We start from the raw sequence: 15,754 nt of genomic DNA, 5'->3' as shown, positions 1-15,754 counted from the left end.
ATCAAAAAGCTAGAACAGGTTTCCCTAGCTTTCTCCACTTTTTTTATTTTGTTTCCTAAATCTGATAGAATTAAGACTAAATTGTAATACATAAGATTTATATATATTGATATATTATGCCTGTTTTCAATGCTGGCTTAAATGTTATTAATTACCAAAGTATAATGCCATCAAGTTTTTTGAGAAAACTCTCTTAGCTTTATATTAGTCAGAACACTCCCATTACAGTCGCTAAATCTCCAGGTTGGATAACACTTCTTAGTAACAGCCTTAGGATCACATCAGCATTGAAAGGATAGGAGCAGACTGGCGGTCAGTGCCTTCAGGCATCTTAGTTTCTCTTTCTCTGGGCTTCTGTTGCTAGGCACTTACAGAGAATAAAGGCAGGGCTATTGTCTAAGGGTGGTTTCCCCCTTTCCCTCTTAAGCTCCTGTTTCTCTGGTTCTGAAATAAGTGACTATTTGGAAACAGACTACAAAGAGGCCAACAGAAATTTCCACACGTTACCATCTAGTTAATATCCCTGGGCAAAGAATTTTAAGGTAAGAGCTATCAAGGAGTTTTTCTAAATTAGCATTCTACTTGAAGGAAATTTTTTTTAACAGAAGTTTGATATTCTTGACTCTAATGAGATTACAGGTTTATTTTGAGTATTAACAGTATTAGTATTTTGTTGAACACATAATAAATTTATTTTTAAGGCATCGATTTTCCTTTAAAATGTGTGGCACTTTTAATTCAGCAGGAACTTGAAAAAATCTTTTTAGCAGAATTTAACGATACAGACTGAAGGAAAGCATTTATGGTGAAAACTGTTATCAAGCTATTATTGCCTACGGCACAATTATTTAACTGTTTCTTTAGTTGATAAACTAAATCAATAGACTTTGTACTGTGAAGCTGTCAATATTTTGGAAAAAGACTGCTGCTGCCGTAATTTTACAGATATTCTTGTTGCTCTGGACACAGAAATCATGAAGGACATTTTTTCTATTTGCAAATTTGACTGCTTCTTTCCTTTTGAAACCAAGCTCCATGTTAATTATTTCAACCAGTTTTCTAATATAACAGGAACTGGCCTCTGTGTGTCAACAAAGATGAAGAATCTAGCATAATACATGATATCAGGATAACCTGGGAAGAGGGCAAAGCCTCAAAATTAAAATATTACTGCAATTATCAGGAGAGGTTATTTGTTTGTCTGTCTAAGGCCATAAGAGGAAACAGAAAAATATATAAATGTGTCCAACAAAAATTTGAAAAAGAGATGAACCACACAGAAGGATTTCTGGTGTTTTAAGTAAGAAAAATCTTCCCTTGAAGATCAGAGAAATTCAAGAATAGATGGGTCCAAGTCTTACTTTGTCAAGAGTATAGAAAATATAATGGAAGTAAAGCATTGTTGTTGGTGGTCAGTACCTAAGTCTTGTCCAACTCTTGGCAACCCTATGGACTGCTGCACGCCGTGCTCCTCTGTCCTCCACCGTGTCCTGGCATGTGCTCAAGTTCATGTCCATTGGGTCAGTGATGCTACCTAACCATCTTATCCTCTGCTACCTCCTTCTCCTTTCCCAGCATCAGGGTCTATTTTAATGAATCAGCTCTTCAATCAGGTGGCCAAAGTATTGGAGCTTCAGATTGAGCATCAGTCCTCTCAATGAATATTGAGGGTGATCTCCTTTAGGACTGATTGGTTTGATCTTGCAGTCCGAGGCACCCTCAAGAGTCTTCTCCAGCACCATAATTCTAAAGCTCCAATTCTTCGGTGCTCAGCATTCTTTATGGTCCAACTCTCACATCCACGCATGACTACTGGAAAAACCATAGCTTTGACTATATGGACCTTTGTCAGCAAAGTAATATCTCTGCTTTTTAATATGCTGTCTAGGTTTGTCATAACTTTCTTTCCAAGGAGTAAGCATCTTTTGATTTCATGGCTGCAGTCACAGACCACAGTGATTTTGGAGTTCAAGAAAATAAAATCTGCTACTGTTTCAATTTTATCCCCATCTATTTGCCATGAAGTGATGGGACCAGATGTCATGATCTTAGTTTTTTTGAATGTTGAGTTTTAAGCCAGCTTTTCCACTCTTTTTACCTTCGTTAACAGTTTCTATAGTTCCTCTTTACATTCTGCCATAAGGGTGGTGTCATCTGCATGTCTGAAGTTTCTGGTGTTTCTCCTGGCAATCTTGATTCCACCTTGTGCTTCATCCAGCCTGGCATTTCACATGATGTACTCTGCAGATAACTTAAATCAAGAGGGTGACAATATGCAGCCTTGACATATTGCTTTCTCAATTTTGAACCAGTCTGTTGCTCCATGTCTGATTCTAGCTGTTGCTTGACCTGCATACAGGTTTCTCAAAAGGCAGTTAAAGTGATCTGTTTATTCCCATCTCTTTAAGAATTTTCCAGTCTCCAATTTGGACGGGAAAATTTGTTCAGTCAAATTTTCCAGTATGACTATTGATCCAAACAGCCAAAGGCTTTAGTGTAGTCAAAGCAGCAGAAGCAGATGTTCTGCAGTTCTCTTGTTTTCTTCATCATCCAGTGAATGTTGACCATTTGATATCTGGTTCCTCTGCCTTTTCTAAACCCAGGTTGTACATCTGGAAGTTTTCAGTTCACATACTGCTGAAGCCTAGCTTGAAGCAGTTTGAGCATTACATTGCGAGCATGTGAAATGAGCACAACTGTACTGTAATTTGAACATTCTTTGGTATTGCCTTTCTTTGGGATTGAAATGAAAACTGACCTTTCTCCAGTCCTGTGGACACTACTGCTGAGTTCTCCAAATTTGCTGCTGAGTTGAGTGAAGCACTTTAACAGCAACATCTTTTAGGACTTGAAATAGCTCAAGTTGGAATTCCATCTCCTCCACCAGCTTTGTTCATAGCAATGCTTCCTAAGGCCCACTTGACTTCACACTCCATGACGTCTGACTCTAGGGGAGTGACCACACCATCATGGTTATCTGAGTCATTAAGACTTTTGTTTCGTATAGTTCATCTGTGTATTCTTGGCATCTCTTCAGTTCTTCTCCTTCTGTTGGGTCATTGCCATTCTATCGTTTATTTGCTTATCTTTGCATGATATATTCCCTTGGTGTTTCCAGTTTTCTTGAGGAGACCTCTTGTGTTCCCCAATATTTTTTCCCTCTATTTCTATGCTTTGTTCACTTAAGAAGGCTTTCTTATCTCTCCTTGCTATTCTCTGGAACTCTTCATTCAGTTGAGTATATCATTCCCTTTTCTCCTTTGCCTTTCACGTCTCTTTTTCTGTCAGCTATTTGTAAGGCCTCCTCAGACAACTGCTTTGCCTTCTTGCATTTCTTTTTATTTGGGATGATTTTGGTCACAGTCTTCTGCACAATGTTGCAAACCTCCACCCATAGTTCTTCAGGCACTCTGTCTACCAGATCTTATCCCTGAATCTATTTGTTTCCCCCTCCTCCAATCTATAATCATAAGGGATTTGATTTAGGTCATACATGAATGGCATAGAGGTTGTCCCTACTTTCTTCAATTTAAGCCTGAATTTTTCAGTAAGGAGCTCATAATCTGAGCCAAAGTTATCTCCAGGTCTTGTTTTCGTTCACTGTATAGAGCTTCTCCATTTTTGTCTGTTAAGAACATAATCAATCTGATTTAGGTATTGACCATCTGGCCATGTCCATGTATAGAGTGGACTCTTGGTTTGTTGGAAAAGGGTATTTTCTATGACCAGTGTGTTCTTTTAACAAAACTCTGTTAGCCTTTGCCCTGCTTCATTTTGTACTCCAAGGCCAACCTTGCCTGTTACTCCAGTTATCTCTTGACTCTCTACTTTTGCATCCAATTCCCTATGGTGAAAGGGGCATCTACTTTTTGGTGTTAGCTCTAAAAGGTCTTGTAGGTCTTCATAGAACAGGTCAGCTGTTCAGCTTCTTCACTTGGGGCATAGACTTGGATTACCATGACGTTGTATGGTTTGCCTTGGAAATAAACCAAGATCATTCTGTTGTTTTTGAGATTGAACCCAAATACTGCATTTTGGACTGTTTTGTTGTCTATGAGGGCTACTCCATTCCTTTTAAGTGATTATTGCCTACAGTAATAGATACAATGGTCATCTGAATTATATTCACCCATTCCTGTCCATTTTATTTCACTGATTTCTAAAATGTCAGTGTTCGTTCTTGCCATGTCCTGCTTGACCACATCCAGTTTTCCTTATTTCATGGACCTACCATGCCAGATTCTTATGCAATATTGTTCTTTATAGCACTGGACTTTTCTTTCACCACCAGAAAATATAATGGAAATTAAGCACTGGGTTGATCAAGTATAACTCTGGTTTCTTGATATAATAACATCTCAACTTTGACCAACATATTACTTTACATTGTATAAAAAGTCTCATGTACACTGACCCATGAAGTCATCAGAAGGAGACTATAGAGGAGATAACAGAAGCTTGGCACTAGAGAGGAGATAAGAGAAGCTTGGCAGGATTGAGGGACATGTCTAAGATCATACCATCAGTCCATGACAGAGCATGGATGAGAAAGATCTCAGGTTCAAACCTGAGACCTTTTGCCATGCCGCCTTCTTTCTACACTGCACTGTCTATGGTTCTAAAAGAAATAGGTAAAGAATTTGGAGAGAAAGGGTTCATGATAATATGAGAAAAATTACATGCTTTATGAGGTAGCTGCATTTAGAAAAGAGATTTATTTACTGAGATTCAGGAGCAGAAGTGCTGGTAAATTTAAGGGAAAGCCATTTGTTGGCTGCTTCAATGCAAATCCAGAGAGGTCCTTTGCCTACAGTCATAGGGATGTTTTGAATGGATAATTCCCTTTTCTATTTCTTCAGTTTAACTAACAATACACAGATCTGCATACTCTATGCTAAGCAATGAACTGCAAATGTCAATGGAGGCAATTTCTTAATTTTACTGGCATGTAGGCTAATATCTAGTTAAGGTTTAAATTACAATCTGGCAAATACATACTTCAAAATTCCATTTGCGAAGTTGAAGCAAATGCATTTGCAATGTATTTCTTAAATATAGGAATTGTTTATTCTAAGATATTAAAGGACCCAAGGTAATGTGGCTGTTTTCTAGTTATCACACGTAAAAATCTTCAAAACCTGAGAATTACTGTTAGATACAGTTGTTTTCTTAAAATGATTTCTTTTAACTATAAAAGTGTTAGAAATGAAAGTGTTTTCATTTTGTGTAAATGCTTATGGGTGTATGAATGAGTTATATGCCTTTTTAAAATGAAAGATTGAGACAGAAATGTTAAAGTTGTTTTATGTTTATCAGAGTTGCCCATGGTGAACGTGAGTTGTCTTATTCTACTCAGTACTGTTATCACTACTCTGATAATGGTTCTACTAGCGTTGATTTATATATCTATCCAGTAAAAGACTATATACCTTCTTCAATACATTGTATTTTTGTGACTAATATACTGAATCCATTTTTGCAGGTCTTCTTTTCAACTTACAGTTTTGCTTTTGGGAACATAACAGTAATGATACTACTAATGAAGGAGTTGAGTATAATAAGTTATGCATCACAACTACTGAGAATCCTTCAGATGAATGCAAAGTCCTTTGTGAGCTATTTTTGTTTTGATTATAACAGTGTTTACAACATCTGGTCATTTCCTAAATTTATTACTAATGAGAGTTTGTTAGCAGCTGGGATCACTCTAAATTTAAGCTAAGCTTATTTAAATTAGGATACTAAACCATTTTCCTGCTGCTGAAGAAAAGTAAACTTCTTAGGAAAATTACTTTCATATTTTGTCTCTGTGTGTTACAATCAAGTCTCTGCAGAATGACCATATTTCTTTTAGTTAATTCCTCTAAGATGTGACAAAATTATTGGCTTCTTATTTTCCTATTTTAGGGAAATTTTGTTCTGGTAAAAAAAAATGAATTTTTTGATTGTTAGTCAACTACTTATCATCACTTATTATTAAGTTTCTGTGTGTGTGTGTGCACACGCGTGTGCTTATGTATCATGGTTAGTCAGCTGGAAAGAGCACTCAACATTTTTCCCAGTATTAAAATTAGACAAAATCATCTAAGCTCTGTAAACTTTACTAAGGTATTTTTAAGAGAATGCGTATGAAGACAGAATTAGGTATAAAAAGACTATTGATTTCGTTTTACAAAATCTGGATTTTAGTCCTGATTCTAACAGAAGAATTCACTGAGTGTCCCACTGTATTTTTTCTTTCATTTCGTGTTCTAGACATGTTATAGCCAAATGCTCCAGGAAACAAACTCACTCAGAAGGACCGCATGGATAGTGGAGTGCTGTTTATTACACCAGCGGGTCTGAGGCAGAGTCTCCTCTTTAGCCAGGGACCCTGACCGACTTTTGTGAAAACCTTATATACCTTAAGTGTACTGCTCAAGCCCACATCCCCAAATTCCTTAAACCTAGCCTGGAAAATGTTAAAGGGAGATATAATCAGGTTAAAACCATGATTAATAATCAGAAGGGTCAGCTGCTTATACATTGTAGCCTACACCAATGGATGCCATAAAAATTACAAGGATGATTGACTACACAGGGGTTATTATATTCCTTTAGGCAATGGGAAATCTTGTTATGGAGTCTGGTGTTTATCAGTCCAGGAGGTCAGTTCGGCCCTAGGTATATTATCCCCATGGATACCAGGCACATAGTCCAAAGTTCACTGAAAGTACAGGATGGAGTTTCCTTCCTTTTCAAGGTGGAGTCAGCTCGGCCTGTTCCTTTCCTCCTTCAGACATACTAAATTTTTGGTTAATATCAATTCAAGTTGACTTTCTATCCTGGAGATCCTATCTGCTCTACAAATGAATATGAGTACTAGATTTGTTGTATATGATAAAAGAAAGACTGTACACTTAGATTAAGAAAGTTCAACACACTGCTAAGAAGGGGCAAATGTTCTTGATTTATGCTTATTAAATTCTTTTCCTACTTATAAAAAATTAATGTGTAAATTACATACATTAAAATTCACAGTAATTTAACAACTGTATATCCTCAGTACTCACAACCCAAAGCAAAATGTAAAATATTTACAACATCTCAGAAAGAGCTTTCATGTCCTTTTCCAATAAGTCCTCCCAATCCCAGAAAAACTATTTTCTGATTTCTACCATCATAATTTAGTACTTCCTTTTCTTAGATATCCTATAATTAGAACTGTGCTCTTTTCTATCTTTCTTGTCTCAAACTTCTCACTCAATGTATTGATTTTGAGATTAATCCATGTTATTGTATACATAAGTATTTCATTTCTTTTTATTGCAGAGTAGTGTTCCACCATATGAACATTTCAATCTTCATTTATATCTTCTTCTATTGATGGACATTTGGGTTGTTTCCAGTTTGGGGATACTATTATGAATAAGGCAGCTCTAAATATGAACAAAGCTAGTGGAGGTGATGGAATTCCAGTTGAGCTATTTCAAATCCTGAAAGATGATGCTTTGAAAGTGCTGAACTCAATATGCCAACAAATTTGGAAAACTCATTAGTGGCCACAGGACTGGAAAAGGTCAGTTTTCATTCCAATCCCAAAGAAAGGCAATGCAAAAGAATGCTCAAACTACTGCATGATTGCACTCATCTCACACACTAGTAAAGTAATGCTCAAAATTCTCCAAGCCAGGCTTCAGCAGTACATGAACTGTGAACTTCCAGATGTTCAGCTAGTTTCAGAAAAGGCAGAGGAAGAAGAAATCAAATTGTCAACATCCAGTGGATCATCAAAAAAGCAAGAGAGTTCCAGAAAAACATCTACTTCTGCTTTATTGACTATGCCAAAGCCTTGGACTGTGTGGATCAAAATAAACTGTGGAAAATTCTGAGAGAGATGGGAATACCAGACCACCTGACCTGCCTCTTGAGAAACCTATATACAGGTCAGGAAGCAACAGTTAGAACTGGACATGGAACAACAGACTGGTTCCAAATAGGAAAAGGAGTATGTCAAGGCTGTATATTGTCACCCTGCTTATTTAACTTATATGCAGAGTACATCATGAGAAACGCTGGACTGGAAGAAGCACAGGCTGGAATAAAGGTTGCTGAGGGAAATATCAATAACCTCATATATGCAGATGACACCACCCTTATGGCAGAAAGTGAAGAACAACTAAAAAGCCCCTTTATGGAAGTGAAAGAGGAGAGTGAAAAAGTTAGCTTAAAACTCAACATTCAGAAAACTAAGATCATGGCATCTGATCACATCACTTCATGGGAAATAGATGGGGAAGCAGTGGAAACAGTGGCTGACTTTATTTTTTTTGCTCCAACATCACAGCAGATGGTGATTGCAGCCATGAAATTCCCTTACTCTTTGGAAGGAAAGTAATGACCAACCTAGATAGCATATTAAAAAGCAGAGACATTACTTTGCCAACAAAGGTCCATCTAGTCAAGGCTATGGTTTTTCCATTAGTCAAATATGGATGTGAGAGTTGGACTATAAAGAAAGCTGAGTGTTGAAGAATTGATGCTTTTGAACTATGGTGTTGGAGAAGACTCTTGAGAGTCCCTTGGACAGCAAGGAGATCCAACCAGTCCATCCTAAAAGGTGTCCTGGGTGTCCATTGGAAGGAGTGATGTTGAAGCTGAAACTCTTAATACTTTGGCCACCTGATGCGAAGAGCTGACTCATTGGAAAAGACCCTGATGCTGGGAAAGATTGAGGGCAGGAGGAGAAGGGGACGACAGAGGATGAGATGGTTGGATGGCATCACTGACTCAATGGACATGAGTTTGGGTGAACTCTGGGAGTTGGTGATGGACAGGGAGGCCTGGCATGTTCTGGTTCATGAAGTCACAAAGAGTTGGACACGACTGAGCCACTGAACTGAACTGAACTACTCTTGTATTCAGAATACACTTATAAGGGACTTCCCAAGTGGCTCACTGGTAAAGAATCTACCTGCCAATGCAAGGAGACAGAGGAGACACTATTTGAGCCCTGGGTTGGGAAAATCCCCTAGAGGAGGAAATGGCAACCCAGTCCAGTATTCTTGCCTGGAGAATCCCATGGAGAGGAGCCTGGCGGGTTACAGTCCATAGCATCACAAAGAGTCAGACATGACTGAGCATGCACACATGAATACTCTTATACAGAACGTTTTGTGGACACGTTTTCACTTATTTTGGATAAATATCTCCATGTAAAATTTCTTTGTCAAGGGTGAGATACATATTTAAACTTTATAACTGTCACACAGTTCTCCAAAGTGATAGCACCATTGTACATTTCTACAGGACATACATGAGAGTTCTGATTGTTTTACTCTCTTCCAACATCAGGTGTTGTAACTCTTTTAAAATTCTAGTTCTAATGGTAGTGAAATGGTATTTCATTAGAGTTTTGTTTTGCTTTATTCCGATAACTATAAATTCTGGGCAGTTTTTCATGCATACGTTGGCTACTTATACATATTTTTTGTTGTATGTCTGTTTAAGGCTTTTGCCAATTTATTAATTGGATTCTTTTTATTATTTATTTACAGGAATACATTTTATAATCTGGATAGGTAACTTATTCAAATATCTGAATGTCTATCATTTTTCTCCAATGTGAGGCTTGCTATTCATTTAAGAAAACTGTATCTTTTGATGAGCTTCTGAAGGGATTGGATGGATCAGTTTTTTATGGTGCATGCTTTCTGTGTCCTATCCAAGAAATCTTCCTCTGCACCAAGGTCATGAAGATATTCTCTTACATTTCTTTTTTGAAGGTTATGGTTTAGGTTTTAAATTTAGTCCACGAGCCACCTTAAATTAATTGGGGGTTTGGAGTCAAATAGAGGTAAAACTTCATTTTTTAAAATTATATATTTATTTGCTCCAGTATCTTTCATCAGTAAGATTTTTTAATCATAGAATTGATAGTGTTTTTGCTTCCAAATCATTGTTGATTGACTATTGGACTCACTACTTCCTTCAACTGTTCCATTTTTAGAAAAAAACTCTCTTGGCCTTATATTATTTGGAATACCAAAACGGCTCTATTTAGATTATAGATTGTCTTGAAAGCAGGTGTGAGAATTAATCAGTTTAGTTCTTTTTGAAAATTGGTTGAACACTTTAGATTCACTTTCTTGTGAACTTGCCTAAATTCATTAATTAATAGAAGTTCTTTAAAATTTTTTGAGGATTACACAGAGTTGCTATGTAGATAGGTATGTTATCTCTAGTAGCAGCATTTTATTTTTCCTTTTCAGTCACTCTGCTTTTGTCTTTTTTGTTTGCCTTGTAACAGTGACTAGGATCAAAGATTTTTGCTTGTTTTTTAAATCAGAGGAAAAATGTTCAAATGTTTTATGATTAATACAGATATTATCTGTAGGTTTTTATTGATTCCCTTCTAGTCCCAGTATACCAAAGGATTTTAATATGAACTGGTGTTTAATTTTGTCAAACACTTTTCCAGCATCTATTTAGACATATATATCTACAGTTTTTCATTATGTATTTTCTTTAGCTAATGTGATGGATTACATTGCTTGATTTCTGACTGTAAACTAACCTTGAATTCTTTAAAATAATCATCATGGTGTCATGATATATTAGCTTTTTACATAGTGCATTTAGAGTATATTTGTTTACATGTCCATGCAGAATGTTAGTCTGTGGTTTTATTTTTATTGAAATATTTGGATTAAAAAAACTTTGTTCTAGTGTTTTTCTGACCTCATGGATTGAGTAGGAAAATATTACTTCCTCTTCTACTTTTGAAAAGAGTTCATGAAGACGTGATACATGTTTTAAAGAACCTACTAATGAATCCATATGGGCTTGGAGTTTTGTTGTTTTTGTTGGAAAGTCTATTATGAATGTAGCTTTTAAGATTTTTTTGATTCTATGTATCAAGTTTTTATAAAAATATAATATGTCCTTTCACTTAAATTGACAAGTATATTGGCATGTGGGTCTTTTGGAGAGACAAATCCTATTAGGTTTTGCCTATTGAAGATGTCTTTATTTCTCCTTTGCTTTTAAGGATATTTTTATTACATAGATAGAAAATTCTAACTTAACTTTTTTTCCTTTGTATATTTTAAAGATATCATTCATTGTCTTCTCTCATTCACTGTATTTAATTAAAAATCAGCCATAATAGTTGTACACTTTGTGTAACTTATTTTTTAAAATTACTGAGTGCTTTCAGTATTTTCTTTGGCTGTTCAGGATTCTACCTACGATATGTCCAGGCACAATCTCCTTCTCAGGATTTTCTGAACTTCTTTAGCATTTGGGTTAATGTGTTTCATCAATTTTGGAAAATTTTTATGTTATCTTTTAAAACTGTATCTTTTGTCCTAATCTTTTCTTTTTCTTTTATTAAATCCTACATCTATGTTATAACATATGAAAATGTTCCACAGATCTCAGATATGGTTTTGTTTGTCTACACCTTTATCATTTTGGGTTGCAGTTTGGACGATTTGTTTTTTGTTTTTTTATTTTATTATTATTATTTTTAATTTTTATTTTTACTTTATTTTACTTTACAATACTGTATTGGTTTTGCCATACATTGACTTAAATCCACCACGGGTGTTCATGCGTTCCCAGTTTTTAACCTGCTTGTCTTCATATTAGCCAGTTGTTTCCCTTTCTATTTCCATTGCGCGATTAAGCTTATCAAATTATTTCTCATATATTTTTGTTTCTATTATTTCTATTTTCTTTATAGTTTTTGTCTCTGCTGACATTCCTTCTGTATTCAGACATGTTGTTCTCATTCTAGGATATTTAAGTTAAATTATATCAATACATATAATAGCTGAGCTTTTTCTGGATCTTTTGCTACTAATGTTTTCTTTCTTGACTATGGGTCACATTTTCTTGTTTCTTCATTTGTCTCATGGTTTGTTTTTTTTTTTTTTTTGAGAGTATTATGTGTAAAAGAACTGTAGTAAATAATATTTACTTCAGAGAGGGGCATACTTCTCCTGTCAGGCCTCAAATATGAGGTCCACTGCTGGTTAGTCCCTTCAGTTGCGTCTGACTCTGTGTGCCCCTATGGACTTCTCTTTCCATGGAATACTCCAGGCAAGATTACTGGAGTGGGTTGCCATGTCCTCCTCCAGGGGATCTTCCCAACCAGGGATGGAACCCTGGTCTCCTGCATTGCAGACAGATTCTTTACCACTGAGCCACCAGGGAAGCCCCAATATGGGGTCTAAGTCACACCAATTTGTAGTTGAGGCAGGTTTAATCTAAGCTAAAGTTGTTACATCTTTTATTGTTTTAACTCAACAGAGTTTTAAAATTGATCATACTTTGAGTATGATCAGGATTTTCCTTTCAATTAAGCTTGCGATCAGAGCACAAACAAAGCTCTGAAGAGTTCTTTATTCTTTGCAATACAGAAAAAATATCTCTGAACTTTGTGTGTTACAGGCCTAAAAATAAGGTTTCCAATTATATGCTGCCTCAACATGTGAAACCTAGAGGGCTTCTTATGGCCCTAACCACAAGTTCCCTTCCCCTTTCTGCTCCAGTGGATAAGGTCCCCTGGCCGAATAATTCTCCTTATCAAGGGGACCAAGCGCAGTTCCTCCTCGTCCCTGAGTAGTGGGATTCAGTTTACTGCCAGCTTGTAGAATTATTCAAACAAGCTGATTTCACCCTTCAATGAGAGCCAGGGGGCAACCTACATTCTTGATTTTATAAAGCCGGCCCCTTACAGCCCCTTGCTATTTTACTCTGTTCTCAGGTACAACCTCAGTGCATACTAGTGTGGCGTGTAGTGTCTTATTTCCCAGGACTGTGAGTATATATACAAATGACTACCAATCTCATTTGCCCATTGTCAGGTGTCATGTGTCATCCATCCCTACCATCATAAGGTGGGAATTCCCCACCAGTGAAGAGGAGATGATTAAAATGCTGTACGAGATCTCCGGTTTTACAGTAAGAAATCTATCTCTAGTGAGTTTTCTTTCTTCTCCAGAACCACCCCTGGGTTTCTACACTCTGGAGGATATTTCTCCCACCTTTTGCCTTCTGTTCTGCCTTTAGGAGACCACTGAAGTGTGCTCAGTGAAGACTAGCATACCTCAAAACCATTTTTATTTTCAGTCCTCTTGCCCTTTACGCAGCCTTTGGAGGGTTATGGCAGTGACTTAGTGAAAACTAATTCCTCCTCTATTAGCCTCTTCTTGTCACTCCCCCAGGAAAGGGATGGAAGCTGAGGCTGCTTGTAACAATCCTGTGAGTGTAGACTCTAAGCTCTCCATTCAGCCGCTGCAGGCAGGGACAAGGGCAGCACCACAGTTCTTTCCGTGGTGTTTGGTGGGAGTAGAGCAATTACTGTCTAAAAATGCTTCTGTCTTTCTAGGTTGACCATTTTCTTCTGGGCCTTTGGATTTTCTTGAGGTTTTTATTGTTTATGCCATCAGTGTTTCTAGTTTGTCAAATCCTCTCATACGTGGTCAGGGAGATATTAGGCAAAAAGAAAATCCAGAGAGCCCAGTGCAGTTGTTCCTCAGGTTTCCTAGCCCATCCACCTTCCTCACCTTCCAGAGTCTTCTTATGTTTGTATTACACATAGTGGCCACGAGTTTTAGATGTGCTTAGTAGGAGGAAGAGGGAAACAAATGCTTCTATAATTCCAGAAGCAGAAGTCAGTCAATGATTAGCCGTAACTTTCATGAAGGAAAAGAAAATGCTATTTCTAAAATGTGCAAAAGGAATTAAAGACTTTTTAATACTTTCAAGTATATTGCTCTACTTAAACAGAAAATATAAAATAAGCAGTAGGAAAATTTTCAAACTACAATATAAACATTTCCTCAGAGGGTTATTTGGTCATCTTTTATCAATTTGCTCTTAACTTTCCTAATTATAGAGTCAAAATTTTTATATTAGGACAGAATATGTTCTTTCCTGACAAACTAATAAGCTTATCTCATTTAATATTAAAAATTATTTGACTCATTATACTTTCTTATTTCCTTTCCAGACTACTGGACCAGACTACTGGACCTAAATTTTATAGTTAGTTTTGGTTTGTTTGCACACCTGAGATTTTTCTGGCATAACTATTTCTTTATTACCCTTTATTATACAGCTCTTAGACTTTGCTTTGTAGTTCTCATGTGCCTGTGATGGTTTCAAGATAAACCGTCTCAAACATATTTTGAAAACAGATGAGGTAGAAACAGTGGGCTTTCTGAGTTTTATTTCAGAAGGATTTGCATGCAAGAGGTAATCTTATTAAAAGGGTATTCTAGGAGACTTCTTAAAGTTGTATTCATAGAAGGAATACCATGTATTTACCTTTTTTTTTTCTTTTGTTTAGCTATGAGTTGGGGAATGGATGTTCCCCTCTAACCCCTGAAAGGTGCTACTACAGCTATATAGAAGTACTTCATCATTTTCTCCCTTCATTCATTTATTTAGTAAACACTTATTGAATGTCTGCCAAACACTATTCCAGATGCTGGGGATGAGCACTCCTACTGTCCTGGAGGTTTCGCTCTAGCAAGTGAAAGAGCCTATTATCTGTGCTTGTGAAGAATAAGGCAATTGCATCTGGTCCTGTAACTTCACAGCCAATGGAAGGGGAAGAAGCGGAAACAGTACAAATTTTATTTTCTTAGGCTCCAAAATCACTGTGGACAGTGACTACAGCAATGAAAATAAAAGATACTTTCTCCTTGGAAGGAAAGCTAAGACAAACCTAGAGAGTGGATTAAAAGCATAGACAACACTACTGACAAATGTCCATCTAGTCCAAGCTACGGCTTTTCCAGGAGTCGTGTGTGGATGTAAAGCTGGATCATAAAGAAGGCTGAGTGCTGAAGAACTGATGCTTTTGAAATGTGTTGCTAGAGAAGACTCTTGAGAGTCCCTTGGATAGCAAGGAGATCAAATCAGTCAACCCTAAAGGAAATGAACCCTGAGTATTCATCAGAAGGACTGTTGCTGAAACTGAAGCTCCAATCTTTGGCCACCTGATGCAAAGAGCCAACTCATTGGAAAAGACCCTGATGCTGGGAAAGATAGTATCACTGACTCAATGGACACGAATTTGAGAAAACTCTAAAAGTTAGTGGAGGACAGAGGATCCATGAGGTCACAAAGAGTTGGACATGACTTAGCAAATGATCAATGATATCACTTACAATACCGAACAGGAATTGAAAATGGCACCCAAACGAGAGAATAAAGTTGTAAAGATTAGACAAAAAGCAAATTTACAAACAAAATATCTCCTAATTCCATAAATTTAAACAAATATAAATCACAATATTATCAGCAGTATCTTATTATATGTTTTAGCTGTGACATAAAAGCAAAATATACAGTTAAAAACAATTGAGAAAAGGAATGATGACAACTTGAAAATTATTTTCTCTAGATTTTTGTAAACTAGGCTTCTAGTTTTCTATTTTTGGCATGGAGTTGGGGGTAGCAGAGTTTACTGTTAGATGATAGAAAGAAGAATTGGACATCAATCTCAGTTCATTTGCTCAGTCAGATCTGACTCTTTGTGGACTGCAGACACCAGACCTCCCTGTCCATCAACTCCTAGAGCTTGTTCAAACTCATGTACATTGAATCTGTGATGCCATCCAATCATCTCTTCCTCTGTTGTCCCCTTCTCATCCCACCTTCAATCTTTCCCAGCATCAGGGTCTTTTCCAATGAGTCAGTTCTTTGTATCAGGTGGCCAAAGTATTGGAGTTCCAGATTCAGCATTAGTCCTTCCAAT

General features: G+C 36.8%; 1 protein-coding gene across 2 annotated transcripts in view; it reads left to right on the top strand.

Annotated features, from left to right (window-relative positions):
* The first annotated feature begins 290 nt into the window (after positions 1 to 290).
* The window catches only part of MMRN1 (multimerin 1), a 105,535-nt gene continuing 90,071 nt past the window's right edge, over positions 291 to 15,754 (top strand). Inside the window, exon 1 of one of the 2 annotated variants that reach the window (XM_069593702.1) lies at positions 291 to 542. The gene's annotated coding sequence lies outside the window, so the exon portion shown is untranslated. The remainder of the gene's footprint in view (positions 543 to 15,754) is intronic. The other variant, XM_069593703.1, reaches the window with a different exon arrangement.

Source organism: Ovis canadensis, chromosome 6 (assembly GCF_042477335.2).
Source record: "Ovis canadensis isolate MfBH-ARS-UI-01 breed Bighorn chromosome 6, ARS-UI_OviCan_v2, whole genome shotgun sequence".
NCBI classification, from domain to species: Eukaryota; Metazoa; Chordata; class Mammalia; order Artiodactyla; family Bovidae; genus Ovis; species Ovis canadensis.
The sequence above is the reverse complement of the archived record's forward strand: the minus strand, read 5'-3'. Positions and strand labels throughout refer to the sequence as shown.